Below are 23,490 nucleotides of genomic sequence, written 5' to 3'. Positions count from 1 at the left end.
AAGCAGCTATTTTGCACACAACAAATTTAATAGAGTGAACAAATTAAAAATAACTTTGGGGCCTGTTCTTAGCATTTCATATACATCAGTAATGATTCCAATTTAACTTCATATATAGGAAAAGCAAGACTATACAATATCAGCACTCTAGAGAAAGATGTTATTGGAAAATCTTCACTTTTTAGATTCTTCCATTTATTTAATTAACTTGGTTGTTCTAATGATAGAGTTGAATATAACTTGATTAAAAATTGCCAAAATTTAATTTGAAAGTCAACTATGTATCCAATTCCTGTAGATAAGACTCAATTTACCTGCATTACATCAAATTGCACATTAATAAAGAGATGCTTAAAAATTCTTCCCAACCATAGGTGTCTGATTGTAGAATTTTCAATATCTGAATGCATAAATATCTCTTAAGTCTAGGGATGTAGTACAAATAAATGTAGTCATGTCTACAGAAACTTGGTGAAAGTATCTGTATGACCTACGCCATAATGTGAACAGCTTCTTCTTTCTGTCACTCAGCATTCTGATCACACACCCTGTCAGAGACCCTGACTAGATCCACTGAAAGGGCACCCACGCAATCCCTGATCATCTTGTCAACTAATTTTATAGTACCTATTTCTTTACTTCTTCATGGTCTACAGAAATATTTGTCCCAATAATCACTCCAAGGCCTGTTTGGAGAAGGAGGGGTGTGGTATCGTTTGGAAACACTAAAAAACTTTCAGCACTGTCACCTAATTATAATATTACTTCTGTGTTTAGTGTCAAATGTGCAGCAGTGGGCATGGCGTGGACTGCATGGCGCTAGCAGAGCATTGTGCCACAATTCTGGTATTCAGTGCAGGAATTGATTGGTTGACCAAACCAGGACAGGAAAAGTAAGTACAGATGCACATTCGCCAACATCTCATTGTGCATATCACCTGCCCCACACTCTGTCTTGTCAAGGCTGCTCTGTCACATCACTCCTCACTCCCAATTACTTCACCTATCCTTCTCTTTCTATGCACTTCCTCATATCCCCATCTATCCACCTATCATTTTCACTCACCCTCATCCTTATGCATGTTGATGCCCCTCCTTCATGGTCACCCTCACCATATGCATTACATCCATTGAGTGAACACATGCCATGACAGTCACTCATAGGTCTGCTCTTTCCTCTGTTGCAGGAAGAGGGAGTACAGAGCATGAGGGAGAGAGGGAATGGGTTGGAGATAGTCCTTCACAGATTATGTGGTTGATAGCTGTAGAGGAGGAAGCGCTAGAGATCAGTGGTGCTTTGGCATTCCTGACTATCAGAGTTGCAGAGATTGGCAATTTACAGGTACCTGCTGACAGAATTAATATCAGTGACCCACCTGTCATACAACACTCAGTCCCATTGACTTAATTTTGAGAGTGTGAAATACAATCATTTACATAATGTTAAGTTGCAACATTCTTATTTTGCCAGTAGTAGTTCATATCTTCGTGCATACAGCAGCAGTTGGTGGACCTCCTAGATGTTGAACCCTTAGAGAAGCTGATTCCCTTGATGGTCCACCATCATAAGACTCATTCTTACCATGTAATAGTGCTGATACTCATACTTCAGTAGGCCCAACTAAGCAGTCAGCTAGGATATCACTGGGTGACTCAAAATGAGCAAGGGCAAACAGTGGTGGCATGGGGAACTCTAGTGAATACCTGTTGGTGGGCACAGTCCTCTTCAAGCTCTGTTCAGTTGGACACAGATACTCTACCCCAGGAGCCATTGATGAAAAATAAAGTAATGGTGGGGGTGGTGGGCAGCAGAAAATCTGCAACGTACTGACCGGCCTTCCACACAGTACAGAGAATGAAGGAGTCTAATTCAAGCATGAGTGATTGATGCCATAGGGTATTCTTCTTCCATGGATAGATTGGCCAACTCCATGGAATATCGGTTGCAGCAGTCAGATAAATCCATGCAGGCCTTTAGCATGGCTCTTTAGATTCTGGATGCCAATATATTTGCTGCCTTAAATCAAATAACAGAAACCTTAGCTTTGGCCTTACATCATGTCACTGATCTTCAGAAAATATTGTCCAGCTGAGTAGAAGGACTGAAGTGCAGCTGGTCCATGAGAAAGTTGGTGGTGATAGGGGACATGGAAATGGGAACTCCATCCAAAGCACTTCCTCTTTTCATCCATTGGGCTGTTTCCTCCATCCCCACCACCAGCCCCAGAAGACGCCTGAAATTCTGCCTCCTCTCCCACGGCCAGGTCTGGCCCTGGATGGTATAGTTGGAGCAGCCTTTGGTGGGCTCCAGGCTCCAACAGCAAGAGGTGGTCAGTCAAGAGCATTGTACAAGCTGCAGCAGGAACCTGAGCAGCCAGCCTCTGCTTCTGTTGGAGTATTTGAATATAAAAACCCAAGAAGACAAGAGATAGGTGCAGGAATAGATCATAAGGCCTGGTCAGCCTGCTCAACCATTCAAAATGATCTTGGCTGATCTTGGGCTTCAATTCTACTTTCCTGCCCAGTTCCCATATCCCATGATCTCCTGAGGAATCAAAAATCTGCCCATCCCTGCCTTAACTATGTTTGACAATGGTGCATCCACAACTCTGTGGGGTAGAGAATTCCAAAGATTCTCAAACCTTTGAGTGAAGAAATTTCTGCTCATCTCAATCCTAAATTTGCATCCCTTTGATACTGTGTCCCTATATCCTAGATACCCCAACTACGGGAAACAGCCTCTCAGTTTCTACCCTGTCAAGCCGTTCATAATCTTGAATGTTTCAATAAGATCATCTCTCATTCTTCTAAATTCCAGAGAATATGGGCCCAATTTACTCAGCTTCTCATCATAGGAAAATCCTCTCATCACAGAGACGAGTCTAGTGAATCTTCACCGTACCACCTCCAATGCAAGTATGTTTTTTCTTAAATATGGAGACCAAAATTGCACCCAATATTCGAGCTGTAGCCTCATCAAAGCCCTGTAAAATTGTAGCAAGACTTCCTTATTCTTGTACTCCAATCCCCTTGCAATAAATTCTAGCATGCCATTTGCCTTCCTAATTGCTTGCTGTACCTACATGCTAATTTTCTGAGTTCCTTGTATGAGCACACCCAAATCTCTCTGAACATCAATATTTACAAGTTTAAAACCTTTTAAAAAATATTCTGCTTCTCTGTTCTTACAACCAATATGAATATCCTCACACTTCCCCACATTATAGACCATCTGCCTCCTTGTTCCCCACTCACCCAACCTATCTATGGGCAGAATTTTGTCATTGGCGAGCAAGGGTTGGGGCCCACTTGCCGACGCATAAAATGATGTGGGATGATGTTGGGTGGAACCCCCGATGTCATCCTGCCCCATTTAAATTTTCAGGAAGGCGGAGGTACAGTGAAATCAGCTGTGGGTCCGCCCACCTGTCAATGGCCAATTGAGGCCATTAACAGGATCATTTAAATAATTAAAGGACCTGCCTGTTCAACCTTAAGGTTGCCGGGCAGGCCAGGAGCCTCAGTGGCAAATAGAGAAAACATGAAACCTCATCCAGCGGTGGGATAAGGTTTCATGTAGGGTTTTAAAAAAATTTAATAAAGTTATCATGTAAATTATGAACATGTCCCATCTCATGTGACATTGTCAAATGAGGGGGACATGTTAGGGAATATTTTTTTTCTATTTTTAATATTTTTCAAAGTGGAAGCGATCTCCCTGAGGCTGCACTTAGCCTCAGGAAGATGTGCGCTCTTTCATGTGCATGCGTAAAAGAGCACACTCTCGCTTTTGGGGAAACCCCCCACCTGCACAGGAAACGCATAGCACTTCCTGCCGGGCGTCACGCTGGGTTGGTCTTAATTGGCCCGTACACTTAAAATGGCGGCGCGGCCCACTTCTCTGGCAGGGATTGGCTCCCCGCCCACCGGAGATTGGGTTGGGCCCGCCTGCCAGACAGGTAGAAAACTCTGCCCTATATCTCTTTGTAGCCTCTTTGTCTCCCCCCCCCCACAGATTACCTTTCTACCGAGTTTGGTATCGTGGGCAAACTTAGATACATTACTGTTTGTCTCTTCTCTAAGCCACTAACATAGATTGTAAATAGCTGAGGTCCCAGCACTGATCCTCTCGGCACCCCACCAGTCACAGATTACCAATGTGAGAATGCCCCATTTATGCATTTATGTCTATTTTTTGCTTCCTGTCTGTTAACTAATCCTCTACCCATACTAATATATTACCCCCAAATCCATGAGCCCCTGCCTTGCCCAATAACCTTATCAAATGTCTTTTGGAAATCCATGTATACTATGTATACTGCTTCCCTTTTATCTACCCTACTAGTTACACCATCAAAAAACTTTAATACATTAGTAAAACACGATTTCCCTTTCATAAAACCATGTTGATTTTGTCTGATCATACTATGATTTTCGAAGTGCATTGTTAAGATCTCCTCAGTAATAGATTCTAGCACTTTCCCAATGACAGATGTCAGGTTAATTGGCCTGTAGTTCCTTGCTTTCTCTCTCTGTCCTTTCTTGAACAGCTGTGTCACATTTGCAAACTAGCAATCGCCTTGGATCATTCCAGGATTGAGGGAATTTTGGAAAATCACAGCCAGAGCATCCATTATCTCTGCAGCTATCTCTTCTAGGACTCTAGGATGATCCCAGGAATGAAAGGCTTAATATATGAGGAACGTTTGAGGACTCTGGGTCTATACTCGATGGAGTTTAGAAGGATGAGGGGGGATCTGATTGAAACTTACAGAATACTGAAAGGCCTGGATAGAGTGGACGTTGGGAAGATGTTTCCATTAGTAGGAAAGACTAGGACCCGAGGACACAGCCTCAGAGTAAAGGGAAGACCTTTTAGAACAGAGATGAGGAGAAACTTCTTTAGCCAGAGAGTGGTGAATCTATGGAATTCATTGCCACAGAAGGCTGTGGAGGCCAGGTCATTGAGTGTAGTTAAGACTGGGATAGATAGGTTCTTGATTGGTAAGGGGATCAAAGGTTACGGGGAGAAGGCGGGAGAATGGGGTTGAAAAACTTATCAGCCATGATTGAATGGAGGAGCAGACTCGATGGGCCGAATGGCCTAATTTCTGCTTCTATGTCTTATGGTCTTATGTAAGCCATCAGGTCTCATGGATTTGTTGGGTTTTAGTCCCTTAAGTTTCTCCAATACTTTTTCTCTGCTGATATTAATTTCCTTAATTTCCTCATTCTTTTTAGCATCGAGATTACTTTCTATTTCTGTTATGCAGCTAGTGTCTTCTACTGTGAAGGCAGACACAACATATTTTTTCAATGTCTCTGCCATTTCCTCATTCCCCATGATAATTTCTCCTGTCTCTGCTTCTAAAGGACCGATACTTACTTTAGCTCATATTTTCCTTTTTATATACATTCAAAAGATCTTACAATCTAATTTTATATTCCTGGCTAGGTTGCTGTTATATGCTTTTTTTTTGTCCTTTTTTATTAACTTTTTGGTGGTGCTTTGTGAGTTTTTGAAACTCCCAATCCTCAGGCTTTTACTGTCCTTTACAAATTTATAAGTCTCTTTTTCACTCTGATACTATCGTTAACTTCCTGAGTAAGCCATGGATGGATCTTTCTTTCTGAATTTTTGTTTTCCAATGTTTGTTGAATATTTTGGATTGTTTCTTTAAATATTTCCCACTTGTTTATTTACCTCCATGCCTTTTAGTCTATTTACCCTATCAACTTTAGCCAGTTCTCCCCTCATACCTTAGTAATTGGCTTTAAGTTTAAGATTCTTGTTTGGAAAATGAAAGATTTGTAGTTGGACAAGGTAATGCACAGTGGTATTTGAGATAAGGCTATGTTACTGAGTTCTCATTGTTCAATGGAATCACATCAAATGTATTACTTTGCACCACTTTCCTGTGTGTGCCCATTCTTGTTTGCTGGGTGGCATTTTGCAAATTCAGTTGCTTGTTGATGAATGGGAAGACAAGAATTGATAGGGGCCAATGGAGGAGGCACAATGGGTGGATGTTTGGTTACAGGACTGCTTTGTGTCAGTGGAATGGTGGCTGGCAGGGGTTGGGAGGGGTTGAGTGGGTTAAAGTGGCTGCTGGATATGATTGTTATAGTGATTCAGAAGTATTAACTAATTGAACCTTAAAGCTATGAGGGAACCCCTGGCTTCCTGAGCAATAATGTGAACAGCTGCCATGGTACTGGGGCCACCATCTTTCTCCTCCTCCTCTTCCTCCTTGCCCTCTTCATTGGATTTGTCCACAGATGATGTGTACTCAGTGCCTTGTTCCTCTTGCAGCTCCAATCCTTGTTGCTGCACAATGCTGTGCAGAGCCTAACACATCGCAATTATTCTGGAGATCCTGGCTGGTGAGTAATGAAGGGTGCTGCCAGATTTGTCCAGGCACCTGAGAAGCTACATAAGCATGCTGAGTGCTTGCTGAGTGACACAGCAAGTGATCATATGGATTTTGTTGTACTGCTGTTGGGCTTCACTGTTTGAGTTTCTCACAGGTACGATCAGCCAAGTTTGAAGAGGCTCTCCTTTGATTCTAACAGTTACCCCTTAAGTCTGCTTGCAGTTCCAAAGGAGTTGAAGAGCTTAGACTCCAGCAGGATGATAAGTCTGTAATCACACAACATATGCAATAACAGAATCAGTATGGGATTCATGTGTCTTAGGCAGGAAAAGTCGGGCTTTTGTTAAGTAAGAATAATAACTTTTTTTAATGATGGAAATCGGTTAAAGCCAATTTTAAGTGCTTTTAGCAAACGCCAAAAAAGATCCTTATTCTACCAAAGGAACTAATGAGGGTAATGTATCTTACATTGATATTTTATGGCACCCGAGGTGGTTTCTGAATTATGGACAAGATTATTTAGGGTATGAGGAACATGCCCAATAAGAACAAACACCTGGGTTCCAGATATTTGTTAATTTAGAATACTCTTGAGTTCTGTTCAATGGGCAGAAATAAAACATTAATCTTCCCTTTCCTTCTGGATACAGATCAACCTATTGCACACTTCTAGTATTTTCTAATAGTAATGAATAGTTTCATCCATGCTAGTAAATATATTACTCATTTGTAATAGTGCATTTTCTTTTTCAGGCTATTAATTATTTAAGATGATGACAGACAAGGGTTTACCATCTTAACATAGATGAGGAGCTCTAAAAGATTTCATTCTTACCTATTTGTTACAAGCAACAGCTAAATTTACATTTTCTAATGAAATGAATCAAGACTGAAGTTAATTGAACAATCTCTGAATTCCACAAGCTCATGAAGCTCTGTACAGCTCACAGAAACTGGGCTGGAAACATTGGCACTTATTCACAAAGTCAGTGATCGGCAATGGCACCGACTTTATCTGTGCGGCTGTTAATCTAGCAGCGGGCATTGCCAGGCTCAACTCTAATGTCCAACAACAAAGGGCAATGCTCTGTGCACCATAAACTGTTCCATTTGAAACTTGGACCCACTCTTGTGTATCTGCAGAAACTGTAGTCCATCCTAGATGTGCTCATTGGGAGTTTGACTGCAGAGATCCAGCAGTTTTTGAGCAAGTCAACTGCATGCCATCATGTGAACAGGGGCTAAATAGCTGACTTCAATGCTGCCGCAGGATTGTTACCTTTGAGTGACTGTAATAAAAGCAGAAGATAGGCCACTGCTGGATGAGCTGAGTAATTTTCTCATTCTTATTTTTATGGTTTTGATCTTACTTATAAATCCTTATGAAACTATTCAGTGTGGTCCTGTAGGTGAATTGAAACAAGATTCAACTATTTTATAAAAGCAAAATACTGTGCATGCTGGAAGCCTGAAAGAAAAACAGAAAATGCTGGAAAATCTCAGCAGGTCTGGCAGCATCCGTGGAGAGAGAAACAGAGTAATGTTTCAAATCTGTATGAATCTTCTTCAGAACATTTTCTGTTTTTATTTCAATTATTTTATCCTGTTCTTAGCTTTTTATGACCTTTCAGTCATTTAGCAGATCACTAACAGTTGATATTTGTTAATTTAGCCTAAATAGACCAATAAAAATCATAAGCTTGACATACCTCTGTGCGCTATTCTGATTAACAAAATTATTTAACATACATACACAGAACAATCTGCTAAAAATAGTGCACTGGTGAATCTCAAAGCATGTTAATCTCAAATCAAGAACTGAAAAATTGCAAATGAATTACATCAAATAATTAAATGCAAATGTTTCTTAACTTCAGTAGTGGTGCAGTTAAAGACATATATTGGATATGGTTTAACAGGTAATAAGTAATGCGGGATACATGCTCAGTATGGTTTCACAGATGACAGCAATCTTCTGGTACCTCGCCCAAGTGGTAAGGCATCATGGGAGTCTAAACAGCAAACGCTGGCAGACTAACAGTTTGTTGCTTGCATTGCAATTTAACTTAATCCTGACCTCATTCACCATCCACTTTTTAACAGGGGTTAATTAGATAGCGCAAGGCAGCAGGAACCCAAGATGATCCTTCTCCTCTCTAACCTTGGTTGAGTTCAGCTAATTCAGTGCAGATAACAGATCAAACCTGGGAGATTTCTGATTTGCAGAGGTCAGTACCACATCACATTGTGCATTGACCCACAAATTAAGCTGTTTTCAATATTGCAATTGCCTTTAGAACGGGTAGTTTTAATATTTGGAATACTGACTCTGATTTCTCTCACCTTGCTGTTTGTTTTTTCATTGCACGCATATCATAAAATGCAATTCAATTTAACATAAAACAGTTCAATGACAGTGGAAGCTGTTGACCATTATGCCAGTTAATAACAATTCTGTATTCTATGGGCAGAGTTTTACGTTGACGGGATTTTACAGTCCTGCTGATGGCAATGGACTTTTGAATGGCGCGCCGCATTGTAGCTATGGCAGCTGGTGGAATTTGAATTCAATTAATAAAATCTGGAAATAAATAGCTGCTTCCAGTAATGACACAATATCATGGTTCACTAATGTCCTTTGGAGAAGGAAATCTGCTGTCCTTAACTGACTCCAACAATATGATTGCTTCTTAACTGCCTTTTGAAATGGCTGAGCAAGCCACTCAGTTGTATCAAACTGCTACAAAGCATAGAAGGAATGAAACCAAATGGACAACCTGGCATTGGAAATGACAACGCCAAACCCAGCCCTGTCGACCATGCAAAGTCCTCCTTTCTAACATCAGGGTGGGGTGATGGTTGTTGTGAGCTGTCCCACAGACTATTTAAGCACAACCTGACATAGTTATACTCACTGAATCACACCTTACAGACAATGTCCCAGACACCACCATCACCATCAACACCCGTGGGTATCTCCTGTCCCACTGGCAGTGGTGGCACAGTGGTATACAGTGAGGAGGGAGTTGCCCTGGGAGTCCTCAACATTGACTCCAGATCTTGTGAAGTCTCATGGCATCAAGTCAAACATAGGCAAGGAAATCTCCTGCTGATTGCCACCTACCATCTTTCCTTTCAGCTACAACACTGGCATCTACCTGGCAATGTGGAAAATTACCCATGTACGTTGTGTCCATGAACTTGCCCAGGTATGTTGTGTCCAACCTGGCCAATTACTGCTGCTTCAAATGCCAGGCCAATGACCATCTCCAACAAAAGAGAATCTAATCATCTCCCCTTGCCACATTGGCATTATCATCGCTGAATCGCTCTCCATCAACATTCTGGGGATTATTGACCAGAAAATAAAATGGACTAGCCATATAAATACTATGGCTACAAGAGCAGGTCAGAGGTTGAGAATCCTGTGGTGAGTAACTCGCCTCCTGACTCCCCAAAGTCTGTTCACCATTTATAAGGCACAAGTCAGGAGTGTAATGGAATGCTTTCCATTTGCTTGGATGAGTGCAGTTCCAACAATACTCAAGAAACTCGACATCATCCAGGACAAAGCAACCCACATGACTGGCACCCCATCTACACTCCCTCCACCACCATTGCACAATGGCAGCATTGTACACTACCTACAAAATGCACTGCAGCAACTTATCAATGGTCCTTCGATTGCACTTTCCAAACTTGTGACCTCTGCCACCCAGAAGGACAAGGGCAGCAGATGCATTGGAGCACCACCACCTGCAAGTTCCCCTCCAAGCCACATACCATTCTGACTTGGAAATATATTGCTGTTCCTTGCTGGATCAAAATCCTGGAACACCATTCCTAATAGCACTGTGGGTGTACCTCTATTTTTTATTCATTTATAGGATGCGAGCATCACTGGCTGGGCCAGCATTTACTGCCCATCCTTAATTGCCCTTGAGAAGGCGTTGGTGAGCCGTGTGGCCACCACATGGATTGCAGTGGTTCAAGAAGGTGGCTCACCACCATCTTTTCAAGGGCAAGTACAGATGGGCAATAAATGCTGGCCTAGCCGAGCCAGAGATGTCCACGTGAACGAATAGAAAAAAAAACTTGCACCACAGAAGTAGGCTATTCAGCCCATTGAGCCTTTTCTGGCTTTTTGAAAGATCTGTTGTATTTAGTCCCACATCCCCACATTTTGTCCATAATCCTGTAAGTTCCCCATTCTCATGTGCCTGCCTGACACCCTTTTAAAATTATTTATCAAATCACCTTTCACCACCGTTACAGGTAAAGCGTTCCAGATCCTGACAACTCTGAGTGAAAAATTTCTCTTCCTCCCCACCTTTAGATCAATGGTTTTGAATTGCCATCCATCCGGGAATACCAAGGGCTGAATTTTCCCAGTGCATTGAGATGTGCTGGGAGCTGGGAGGGCTAGGAATATGGTTGGGGGGGGAGCAGGGATGGGGGGTGGGGGGAATGTCGGGAGGGGAACCTGAAATCTTCTCCCCACCATGGCATATTGTCATTGGGGAACATTAGTGCGGTCACAAAAGTGGCCACTTAAGGGCACTTTGTCCACAACTGGAGGGCCCACTACAATGTGGGGAGACTGCCAGGTAAACCCTGGCAGCTTTGCAACAGGTTCCAGGGATCAACCCTGGTTCAATGAGGGACGTAAAAGAATATCCTGGGAACAGCACCAGGCGTACCTACAAATGAGGTGCCAACCAGTGAAGCTACAATACAGGAGTACAAAGATTCCAAATAGCATACATTCTCATCCTCAATGCTAGCACATCAGAACAATAGGCATGCTGAAGAGTTTTCAACCATCTTCAGTTAGAAGTGTCGAATGGATGATCCATGGTGGCCTCCTCCTGCAGGTCTCAGCACCACAGAACCAACCAGGTGACAAAATCCTCTTCCCCCCACCAACAGATGCATAAGATCACCAAAAACACACCACAGTACCTCCACAAATCTTGCTATACCAATAATAAGTCAAAAGCACCTCACTACAAGTTGGGTGTCTGTCCCTTTAAATAATGCCGAGGGTGGGGGGGTGTTCCTTATTCAGCTGAAAGTGATTGACACAGGCATTCAGTAGACCTGCATGGTCCAAGTTTCAGCAACATGCATCAAATCAGTAGTAACGACTGTTAACATCACTATCAGCCTTCTTACACACTAACGACACATGCTAGGGCATACTTATGTGAGCACCCTGCACAACATGGGGCATCATGAGGACACACCAGAGATGATCAGCTCCATGGCCCACAAAGTTCTATGCCTTCACGGCCTACTTTATTGTGTCCGATGGCACATGACGTACTCACTGTTGACGTTGATCTGAGTTCTCAATTTTAAAATTGTCTCATAATCCTGTGCCTACATTAGTAGTGAAAATTTTGTTGACATCTGATCGAATCAGATCAGATTTAGAGAGCTGGATTACTCTGTGGATCATAAGAAATGTAACAATTAATACCCAGTTTGGTATAGCAGTCTGATAACTTATTATAAGAGATTTTGTACACCACAAGCATTTAGATTGCCCATGGTGTATTTGCATTCTGTTACTGCTTTTGCCAAGGGCTCATATGAGAGCTGGAGACTAAAATGATGTGACATAGCACCTTGGAGTTTTGTGTATTCATTTCCAGTGTCAGCTAGTCGAAATTGGCATACTGTTCAATTATTTAGTGACATCCTGGGAGCACATTTATCATTCCCTGGAAATTGATTTATTTAAATTGTCTTAATTTAGAAGCAGTGTGTTTACAACAAAGTGCTATAAATATATTCTCAGGAGTTGCAGAGAGGGGATGGACCATATAAGGGAAACAAAATCAATGAGTGATTCTAGCAGTTATTCATCCCAATATAAGTTTAACTAAAAGGTGGCCTTTTGTGCACTGATCCAGATGGTATAACAAAGTGTAATGCTCTTTTTTATGTTGTTAACCTAGTGATGTAATCCATTACTTTAACATATCATTCTATTAAGCATAATGAAAGGTGATAGAAATCATGCTTAGCAGCAACGTCTAAAGAAACTCTTGATTCTTTCAGGATCATTTCTTGTACCTTGTTTAAAAAGAATGCTGCAATATTTCCTGGAAGAAATTCACATTGAGATTCTTCCACAATCGTCAGTACACAGATAGGGATGAATAATCAGAGCATTGAGTCTGATTCAAACCACTCAGAACAGAACACGTGGTCATTATGGGGATGTTACAGTCTTCTTAAGAAAGGAGGTGACTAGCTCCTGAGACAGGACATTGAGGCATTTTTGGGGAGTAGATGAGTTAATTATCTTCACCAGCAATGATTGTAAGCAATCATGACTTCTTGGAGCTGGCCGTTTGGAGTTAGTGAACAGTTTCTCTGAAATAAAATATGGCAAATGCTGGAAAACTGAAATAAAGCCAACATGCTGGAAACACTTGGCAGGCCAGCTGGCATTCGCAGAGGGAGGAGAAAGGTAGTGGTAACAAGTCAGGTTGATGACTTTTTCTCAATGTTATTGAGTTAGTGAATAAATGAGACCAGGGATTTCCCTGCGATTGTCTCCAAATTCAGTGCCCATGTGCAAGAATGTTAATGTTACAACATGTGACAAAAGTGGAGAACATGGAACCGACCAAGTATGTGTGAGAAATGGTGGGGAATATACATTCCTAAATGTTAACAGCACAGAAGGAGGCCATTCAGCCCATCGTGCCTGCACTAGTCAACAAAGATCTGACAACAGTAATCCCATTTTCCAGCGCTTGTCCCATAGCCCTGGAGGCTATGGCAACGCCGATAACATTTCAGAACTGTTTCTGTCCGAGAGACAAACTATAGTAAAAATAGTAGAATTAAAGGGAGGATATATACAATTTGTAATCATTCCAGGTGTGTTTTCACAGAATTCCAGGGTGCGCACTGGTGAGCTGGCTGTAACCAGGGAGGAGGAAGAAAAGGAAATGACAGAAGGTAGAAAAAAAGTCAACTAATTTCATTAGAAAAAAGGAGGATTTGGGTGAAATAGTAAGGTAGCAGCAAAAATCTCTGGAAGCCTCAGTCAGTGTATATTGCAGGTTAAGGGCAAAGTTAAAAGAGTAAACTCTTAGTTTTAGTTATTTTAAAAATAATGTTAGTTCCCATCCATTACATTTGAGGAGGAAGCACTAAAATGTTTAGATTATTTGCAATTTCATGTCCATTGAATTACTATTATAATTTAAACTTTAAGAATATCATTAAAAAAATATATATATATGATTTTAAAAAACATTTTGTTATTCCCAGTATTTAAAGTCAATTCTATCAACTGCACTTTTGTAAAGATGGGTTAGGAAATTGTTACTATCTAATAAGTGCAAGTTCTTATATTATCTATTCTAATTTAAACTTGTGGTCACCTTAAGTTTCAGATATTTGTTACAAAAATATGAACAAGAGGATGAAATAGTTTGCAGTGGATATCCTTTCATCCAACTCTTACTGCTGGTAATCTCTGCAATATTCTTCGTATCCCAGGGAACATGACAATAGGGCCTGGGTAGGGACAGAAGGTTGTGCCTTAAAACAAGGAGCTGCAGATTCCAAGCTGGGGGTGAGAAGGTCCCACATTTGGGAACAAGTACAGTAAGGTTAAAAGCTGGAATGGGAAATAAGATAGTAGTGTCAGAGTCCAAAGCTGAAGCCTGCAAAGAGCATGTCTAGGCCCAAATTTCAATCATTAAGTTAGTGGGCAATGGAATTTCATGTCAATGTGTTCATGTTTTTAATACAATTATAACAGACCATAATTTTAATCTATAAATTAGCAATTTTCTTCATCAAGGCCCCTAGAATACTGAAATGAGAAACACAAAGTAGCACATTTCTCTATCAAGGGGAGAAGGATTTTGTGGCTATTATACTTTTATCTAATGTGTAATATACCTTCAAGAAGAATTTTAGAAAGGAAATCTATTTAAATGATGTTTTGGTGACAGGATTCACTGAAAAGGGTGGTTGGCGAACTTACAAGTGTTAAAACATTTCTTGCAAGCTGGAGTGAATTTAAAAAAAGAAAAGCGCATGTTTCAAGCGAGAGAGGTAATCTATTTGGGTCACCGGGTAGATTCACAGGGCCTCCACCCAGTTGAGGAGAAAGTGAGAGCCATAAGAGAGGCACTTGTGCCTAAGAATACCTCCGAGCTCAAATCATTCCCAGGAATGATCAATTATTAGGGGCTGTTCTTACCCAGTTTGTCTACAGAACTGGAACCGCTGCATTCTCTACTCAAAAAGAACCGAAGTTGGTCTTGGGAAATGCACCAGAAAGAAGCTTTCATAAAAGTGAAGCAACTGTTGCACTTGTCCAACCAATTAGTACATAATGACCAGAGGAAAGAAGTGATGTTGACATGTGACGCATCCCCCTACGCAGTAGGAGCAATGCTCTCCCATCAGATGGACGATGGTAAGGAATGGCCTATAGGATACATATCAAGAACATTCCCACAGCAGAAAGGGATACTCACAGATAGAAAAAGAAGGCCTGTCAATCATCTTTAGTGTCAAGAAATTTCACCAGTGCATACACGGTTGTCATTTTACTATTGTTTCAGACCACAAGCCATTGCTAGGACTGTTCAGTGAAGACAAGGCTATACCACCCATAGCCTCAGCAAGAATACAATGATGGGCTTTAATCCTAGCAGCATATGAGTATACTTTTGTACATAGGCCTGGAAGTCAAATTGCAAACACCGATACACTTAATTGTTTGCCTTTACGAGAAAATGATGAGGACATCCCAGTTCCACAGGAACTTGTTTTACTGTTAAATTTCTTAGATTCCTTGACAACATGTGCTCGACAGATCAGAGACTGGACAAGTTGGGACTCAATCCTATCTCAAGTACGAGAACAAATGCTACATGGTTGGTCACAAGAGCCTGTATCTGACGAAATGAAACCATACTTCAACAGAAGACATGAAATAACCAGCCAGGGTGGTATCTTATTGTGGGGACCACAAGTGATAGTACCTCCAAAGTGAAGAGAACCATTGTTAATTGAACTACACAGTGCACATTGAGGAATTTCCTGAATGAAGACCATAACACGCAACTACCTATGGTGGCCTGGGATGGATAGCAAAATAGAAAGTTTAGTGAAGAGTTGTGTGCAATGTCAGCAACTGCAAAAGTTACCTTTAACAGCTCCATTACACTCTAGGGAGTAGCCAGGAAGGCCATGAGTACGATTATACGTTGACCCTGTGGGATCTTTTCATGGGAACAATGTTTCTGCTCATTGTCAATGCCTACTCAAAATGGATGGACATATATGAGGTGAAGTCACTAATGTCTCCTGCTATAATAGAGAAGCTACGTCAAAGTTTTCCCATTCTCGAACCACCAGAAGTAGTCGTTTCCGATAACGGCACAGCGTTTATGAGTGCTGAGTTTTAACGGTTTATCAGTCTTAAAAGTATCACTCATATGAAAACTGCACCATACCACCCTTCCCCAAATGAACTGTCTGAAAGGGCGGTTCAAACTTTCAAGGCAGACATGAGAAAGTTAACTGGAGATTCCTTAGCAACCAAGTTAGCATGCTTTTTTTTTTCATTCAGGACCACCACTCACACAACAACAGGTGTCACACCTTGTGGAGTTATAAATGAAACACTGTCTCAAGACGAGATTGAGCTTAATAATGTGAATTTAGGAGGGGAAGGTGAAAAGGAGTCAGGGAAGTCTAGAAGACTAGACACGACTGGCATAGTTGTGAGAGAAGATTTACCATGGGAGAGACAGTATACATGAAGAATTTTGGAGAAAGACCAAAGTGGTTACCAGACGAAATAAGTGCAGATACTGGACCTCTATCTTACCATGTGGAGGTGGAAGGCTGAGTCATATGGAGACATGTGGATCATCTAAGGAAAAGAGAAACATCACCAAAAATTGATTCCACCAGTGTTTACGACTGGGTCAAAGTTTCCTGTTGAGAGAACTCATCCCAGTATAGGTATGCCTGATGTTCCTTTAAGAGTTGAGGATACAGAACTGCAAGTGCCCACTGAAGCACCTGATGTTCAGGCAACTCCGGAAAAGGAGGTTCCTGACAAATAATCTGAAGTTGTAGAGCTGAGACACTCTACATGCTTCAGGAAACCCCCAGAAAGACTGAATTTATAAATTACTTGCCAATGTAAATAATTTGCTATCTTGAGAAAATTGTATTTGTAAATATAAAATGTATTCCTGAGTAAAGGGGAGGGATGTGGTAATTATGGATTTATCTAATGTGTAATATACCTTTAAGAAGAATGTTATAAAGGAAGATCACATGATTTTAGTTTAGCAATGGAAGGGTCGCGCAGGCTACCTCTGTAGTTAGTAGTCAGTAGTATGGAGATAGGGCTTGAAGTGAAAGCACACATGTAGTTGCTGCTGAGTACCTTTGTAAATAAACATAATGTTTACCACCTAAGAAGTGTCTGCTGATCAACTCTATCTATAGTACCAACTTGGCCACCACATACAACAAGCGTGCAATGAGGACCCACAAGATCCAATAGATTTACAGGTTGATACTCAACCTGTTTGGCCACATTATGAATGTACCTTCCTTAGCCATCAAGCCCTGGGTGGGACTTGAACCAAAAACATCTCACCCAGAAATGGGAACGCCACCCAGTGCACCACAAGACCCCATAGTTTCCAATGTGTCAATCATCAAATAATTTACATTATTTGGGTTTCCATTTTGAACCATCAACTCTACTTCTTTAATTTGTCAAGTATCACATTATCCCATAGTACTGATTAAAAAAAAACTTGTAGCAATCAGAGAAGGAGCATGTACGCTGAAGAAATGAGAGCCTTTGTTTTCAAAGCAGGGGCTTGATGCATATATGTGGAAGAAGGAAATAGAAGGATACAGTGAGAGAGTAACTCTGAAATAAAGGCACCTGAATGGGAGCAGAATTGATATCCAAAATCTGTGTGTAATGCCTGACTGGGAGTACTTGATGCTGACAGAGGCATTTTCAAAAGGGAAAGTACTTAAATTCCCAGCCCTCACCCTCATCCAAACTAAGTTTTAACAAGACATGTATTAACTCTCGCTCCTCACCCAACATTTGCCTCCGCATTTCTGAGTGTCTCCCAAAAGGTTGACATCAAGGCCCTGCTAATGCTGATTGGTACCTAGACAGATTTGCGCATGTGGTGGTGTATGTAATCCTTCAAGTTTTCTTCCCTTTCTGAAGATGTATTTCACTTCTCCAAGTGTCTCTGGCTAAGATTGGGCTGAGTGAGTAAGCCTGGATCTAGAACTGGATTCTCTTATTTTTGAACTTTTTAATTTTTAATCATTTTTGTCTGCTGGAAGAATATTATGGTTGTTGTAATTATAGCACACAGCACTAAGCTATTTCTCACCCCAAGATTACTTGTGAATTTTTTCGTGTTGTTTCACAGGCTCAAAATTACACTGGCGTGTTGACAACAAAATGCACTAGAGATCCATTTAAATAACCTTATTAATATTTATTTACTGATGCAGATAACTAAAGCTGTGTTTCAATCTGTTACAATGCACCATATGTCAGTTGCCATGTTGGCATGCTTTGAATAGATTGTCCTCATTATGTTTTGGGAAAACTTTTAATGAGCCTGGCATTTTCCTGCCTTTATTGCTCTTTCAGTTACATCATAGTCCAAACCTACATATATTACAATAATAAGTGTTGGTGCATTAGGCTGTGCCTGTACTTGGCTGCGACTGTATTGTCCTGTGGACTGTGCATGGGTAGCCTGGATCTTCATATGGTAGACAAAACTAACATTTCCTTGATATGACTGCTCAGGACCTCCACCGCTGATCCCAGCAGAATTTCTGTAATGTTTCCTGTTTAATTTGGACTCCAATGATGCTGGCAGTGCATTTAAGTTTCCTGCCATATTGGAGGGCCCAGAAAGTCACAGTGGAGAAACTCCATGGAAGGGCTTGAACTACACATTAATCTCCTTCTACACCTTCCTTCCCTATCACTGTATTCTTCTATTTCCTTCTCCCTCATATGTGCATCAGGCCTCTACTTTAAACAAAGGCTCTCATTTCTTCAGTGTATGTGCTCCTTTTCTGATTGCCACAAGAGTTTTTTATACTTGACAAATTAAAGAAGTAAGAGTTGATGCCTCAAAAGGGAAACCCAAATAATGCAAATTATTTGATAGTAGATACATTGGAAATTAGGAGGGCTTGAGGCGCTGTAGATAGTATCCATGCCTCTGGCCCAGAAGCTCTGGGTTCAAGTCCCACCCCAACATTTGATGGCCAAAGAAGGTGTGTTCATGGTGTGGCCAAACAGGTTGAGTATCAACCTGTAAATCTTTCCAACGCATAGCAAAAGCAGGCAGTTAGAGTGGGAGAGGGTCCTGGTCAGCCAAAGGATGGAAAGAGCCTCTACCATCACTGTCCACAGCTCCAGACTGCAACACGTGTTTAACAGTGCATGTTGCCACAGCAACTTGGGCTCTCTGAGTGAATTGTAACATACCACCACCACATTGGAAATTAAATTCATTGTAGTGAGGTGGTTCATTTTGGTACAAGGAATCAAGAGGAAACATGTGGGAAAGTAGGAAACTAAAAGGAGTAGAGATGCAAAGAGATCTGGAGATACAGAAATTAAAAACAGAAATTGCTGGAAACACTCAGCAGGCCTGGCAGCATCTGTGGAGAGAGAAAGAGTTAACGTTTTGAGAAACTATGACTCCTCTACAGCTCTGAGGAATAGTCATACGGACTCGAAATGTTAATTCTGTTTCACTCTCTACAGGTGCTACCTGAGCTGCTGAGCTGTTCAAGCATTCAATTTTATTTCAGGTTTCCAGCATCTGCAGTATTTTGCTTTTATTTCTGGGGATACAGAACCATAAATCAATGGCCTGGATTTTCTGGTGCTGTCGTATTAGGGTGGTCAGTGCTGCAAGAGTTAATGTGTGGGACTGGAGGAACAGTACCAGCCCCCAAAGCGATTCTATGTGGCTCCCGGAACCAGTTTTCAAAATGCTGGTCAAACAGGTAAGTTAGAATGGAAGATGCTGTAAGCAGCTGCTCCACCAATCACAGTCTGCTTCTCCCCCATGTTTGCTGCTGATAGGCTCACTATTGAAAGTAAGAATGTGGGCGTGCGTGAGTGTGTGGGAATGACTGAGGGACTGTGTGTGGGAGTGATTGTGTGTGTATGTGGGAGTGAGTGTGTATGTGTGGGGGTGAGTGTGTGTATGTGATCACGTGTGTGGGACTGAGTGAATTTGTGTGGGGGAAGTGGGTGTAAGAATGTGGGAGTAAGTGAGTCTGTGTGTGGGTGTGGGTGTGTGTGCGGAGGAATGAGTGAGTGAGTATGTGTGGGAGTGAGTGAATGTGTGTAGGGGAGTGACTGAGTGTAAGAATGTGGGCATGGGTGTGTGTGTGAGAATGAGTGAGTGGGGGTCTGTGTATGTACGTGTGTGGTAGTGAGAGAGTGTGTGTGTCTGCCTTACTCCCAGTCTCAGGTTTTTCACTCACTCTCAGCACCGCCCTCTAACACGTACTCACATCCACTCACAGTGGGTGAGGGTGAGTGAGTGAGCACCCTGAGGCTGGGAGTTGGCCTGGCACACACACTCTGGACCTCTCACATTCTAGTCATTTTTATTAATTACTCTTTTTTTAACTTAACAATTTATTACTATGACATTGCTTTAGTTTTGCGCAGCAATTGTTTCTTAATACCGCAACTTTTTTTTGAAATTCAGTTTGAAGTTGTGCCTAACCTTACCTTTCTAAAATTTGCTTGTCGGTTACTTCAGTGAAAAAAAAATGAAAATGTTCCCCCCACCCCAAGCAAAAAGGTTGGACAAGCCTTGTCTTGTGGGAGAAAGCTCTTGGCTTAGACTGAGGAATACCTATAGACTTGAACATCTGTAAATAGTTATGTTCTTACAATAAACTAGTTATTGTCCAGATATCTATGTCTCTGAACCCATTACTTAGACAAACACAACTAAGATACAACAGTTGTGGAGTGATGAAGGACCCCAAAATCTCCAAATATCAACTTTAAAAAAGTTGGCAGACTGACCTGAAAAAAAAACATTAAAATTGAGGACCTTGGTAAGACAGTTGAAAATTGCCAGAAGAGCTATACAGAAGCTGTGGATGCTGAGAGGGGGAGAAGAAATCAACTGTTCAGCTTACTAAGGGCCACACCATAGCATGTGGTGGTCCGTGAAAAATCCCGATCCAGCAGCAGAGACCAAGAACCTGATGGTGATCGAGGAAAGATGAGCAAACCTTGAAAAAGGCTTAAAGGTTTCAAATTTACACCGCAGTGAGCAGGCAGCACTGGGAGAAATTCCATTTTAATGAGCAGCCCGAGTCCGAGGTCGGCACCATTACACATTGTGACTGCCTGGCAGCAACTGAAAAAAAAATCGGCTGCTCAAAATGGAGGAAAGCAGTAAACTGGCCTGAATAATTCTTTCAGCGATTATTTTAGAAATTTGGCAAAGCTAGGAATGACATAAAAAAAAGACTCATAGCAGGTATCAGTAAAAGACTGATCAATGCGGGAAAACTCCATTACTGCAACAGAGAAGATTTAAATATTAAGGCAAGCCCCCTAAGAGTTGAAAGCAGTTATGGATTCCAAATTTACCTTGCTAGAATGATTTGGGCATATGGAAGGGCCAGGCCTGACACAAAATTGGGCACAATGGAGGAAAAGATTTTTAAAATTCAGAATTGCATCTGGATTAAACAATAAATCAGAGGCAGAATGAGTCAATACATTGATGTACTCTGTTAGTGCAATTGCTGATGATGTGATAGCAAGGCAAGGCAATAATGAAAGATCAGACACATTCAAAGAGGTCTTAAAGGATTTTGATAATTATTTTAACATATGGAGTAACAAGATATTAGAAAGGGCCAAGTATCAAAAGATTCTCTTGTGATCCTCTATGTGACAAAAGGGCCTAGAAACCTGGGGAACTAGGTTGATTAATGATCTTTATCATTGACCTGCATTGATTGGCTAAAGGTTGTGAATATGGTGATCTTAAATCTGAACTGATACGAGTTTGCATCATTGTTGGGATAACCAATGACACCCCTTCTGATCTTCTGCAATGTAAAGAGGACTTAACTTTGGAGAAGACAATACAGTTAGTTGGACAATCAGAGGCCTATAAGCAAAATAGAGCCATACTAAGAGGGGACGGCAAACCTTGGTTCAGAACACCCCCAGTGAAGTTACAGCTTTTAAGCAAAAGAATGCCAAAGACATTCTGGAGCTAAAAAGACCTTATGGAACAACAGCTCAAAATGCCAGAAAACCATGCCAGCGCTCTGGCGCCAAAAGCCTCATAGGCGCAAACAGTGTCCTGCAAGTACTGCACAGTACTTCCTTAGGACACTTTGGAAAGATATGCAGAATGAAAACCTTTAGGCACATAGAGGATCACAAGAGAATCTTTTGATACAAAGCCTCAATGAAATAGAGGAGACTCACCAAAAAGAGAAGCAATAATGCTACCTAGGTGAGATCAAAGATCCAAGATATATTTTCTGGAATGCAGACATTTGTGTCAATGGACATATTATGAATTTCAAATTGGATACAGGAGCAAATATGAAAGTCCTGTCCAATAAAGAATAGTGATTAGTAAAACAATGCCTGAGGCCAACTGCAACCCAGTTTATGGCCCATGAAGAATCAAGCTCTATGCCAAATGTATATTGCAAGCAATGCCCCAATATAAGAATAAACAGATACTGGAAACATTATAAGTGCTTCACAACCAAGAATTCTCTCTGCTGAGCTGGAAAACTAGTCTCAACCTCAACCTCATCTAAAAGATCGAGGAGATCAACCAGAAATAAAACACATAACTAGGGAGAAGTATTAAATTTAAATGGAATTGTGGTTAGACCACACTTGCCTCCCACGTGTAGTTCTGGTTTCCATTCTATAAACTGGACAGTGGAGACGATTTGTGTCACTTACATTTACGGTTCACAAAGGGGTAACATTTCCACTGTGTAACAATTTCCTGTGTAACAAAATCATAAGCAAATGAATGTGTAGGCACTGTTTCTACTCCTGAGTGATTCCACAACTAGGGAATATGGATATAAGATGGTCACTGATGCCCCTTTGAGTTTCATAGAGGCAAGGTCAGTAATAAATGTCCCCAAACCAAAGAAGGAGATATCAGAAAGGATGACCAATAGTTTGTTTGAAAAGGTGATTTTTAAGAAAGATCATAAGGGAGGAGCGAGAGGCAGAGAAACTAAGGGGCTTAGGCAGGGAATTGGGATAGTATGCTTCAAGTGATGGGTGAAAAGGAGTGGGGGGGGATGTTGGAGGGGGTGGGTGGAAATTCACAAAAGCCCTGAGACAGTGGAGACTTTCTAATATATATCAAATAGCATGGATAAAGATGGCAGCCAGTGTAATATTTCCAAACAGACTTAAATGCTTACAAAATATTAGAATTAATCCTATTCTGTAAGTTGTGGTTTCTGACTATATATTCACTTGAATTCTCAGGTTTCTAAATGGCCAAAGGTTAATTTACTGCTGGGAGGTCCTCAGCATCACAGATGCCAGTCACCAGCCAATTCAATTCACTCCATAAGATATCAAGAAATGGCTGAAGGCACTGGATATTGCAAAGGCTATGGGCCCTGACAATATTTCAGCAATAGCACTGGAGACCTGTGGTCCAGAACTCGCCATGCCCCTATCCAAGCTGTTCCAGCACAGCGACAACAATGTGGAAAATTGCCCAGGTATGTCTAACCAAGCCAATTAGCTCCCACCATCAGTCTACTCTTGATCATCAGTAAAGTGATGGATGGGGTCATTAGCAGTGCTATCAAGTGGAAATTGCATAGCAGAAACCTGCTCACTGCTCAGTTCGGGTTCCGTCAAGACCTCTCAGCTCCTAACACCATTTCAACTTGGTTTAAACATGAACAAAAGAGCTGAAGTCCCAAGGTGAGGTGAGAGTGACTGCTCTCGACATCATGGCAGCATTTGACAGAGCGTGGCATTAAGGACCCCTAGCAA

This window comes from Carcharodon carcharias, chromosome 20 (genome assembly GCF_017639515.1).
Source record: "Carcharodon carcharias isolate sCarCar2 chromosome 20, sCarCar2.pri, whole genome shotgun sequence".
Lineage (NCBI taxonomy): Eukaryota > Metazoa > Chordata > Chondrichthyes > Lamniformes > Lamnidae > Carcharodon > Carcharodon carcharias.
Note: the sequence above shows the minus strand (reverse complement) of the source record.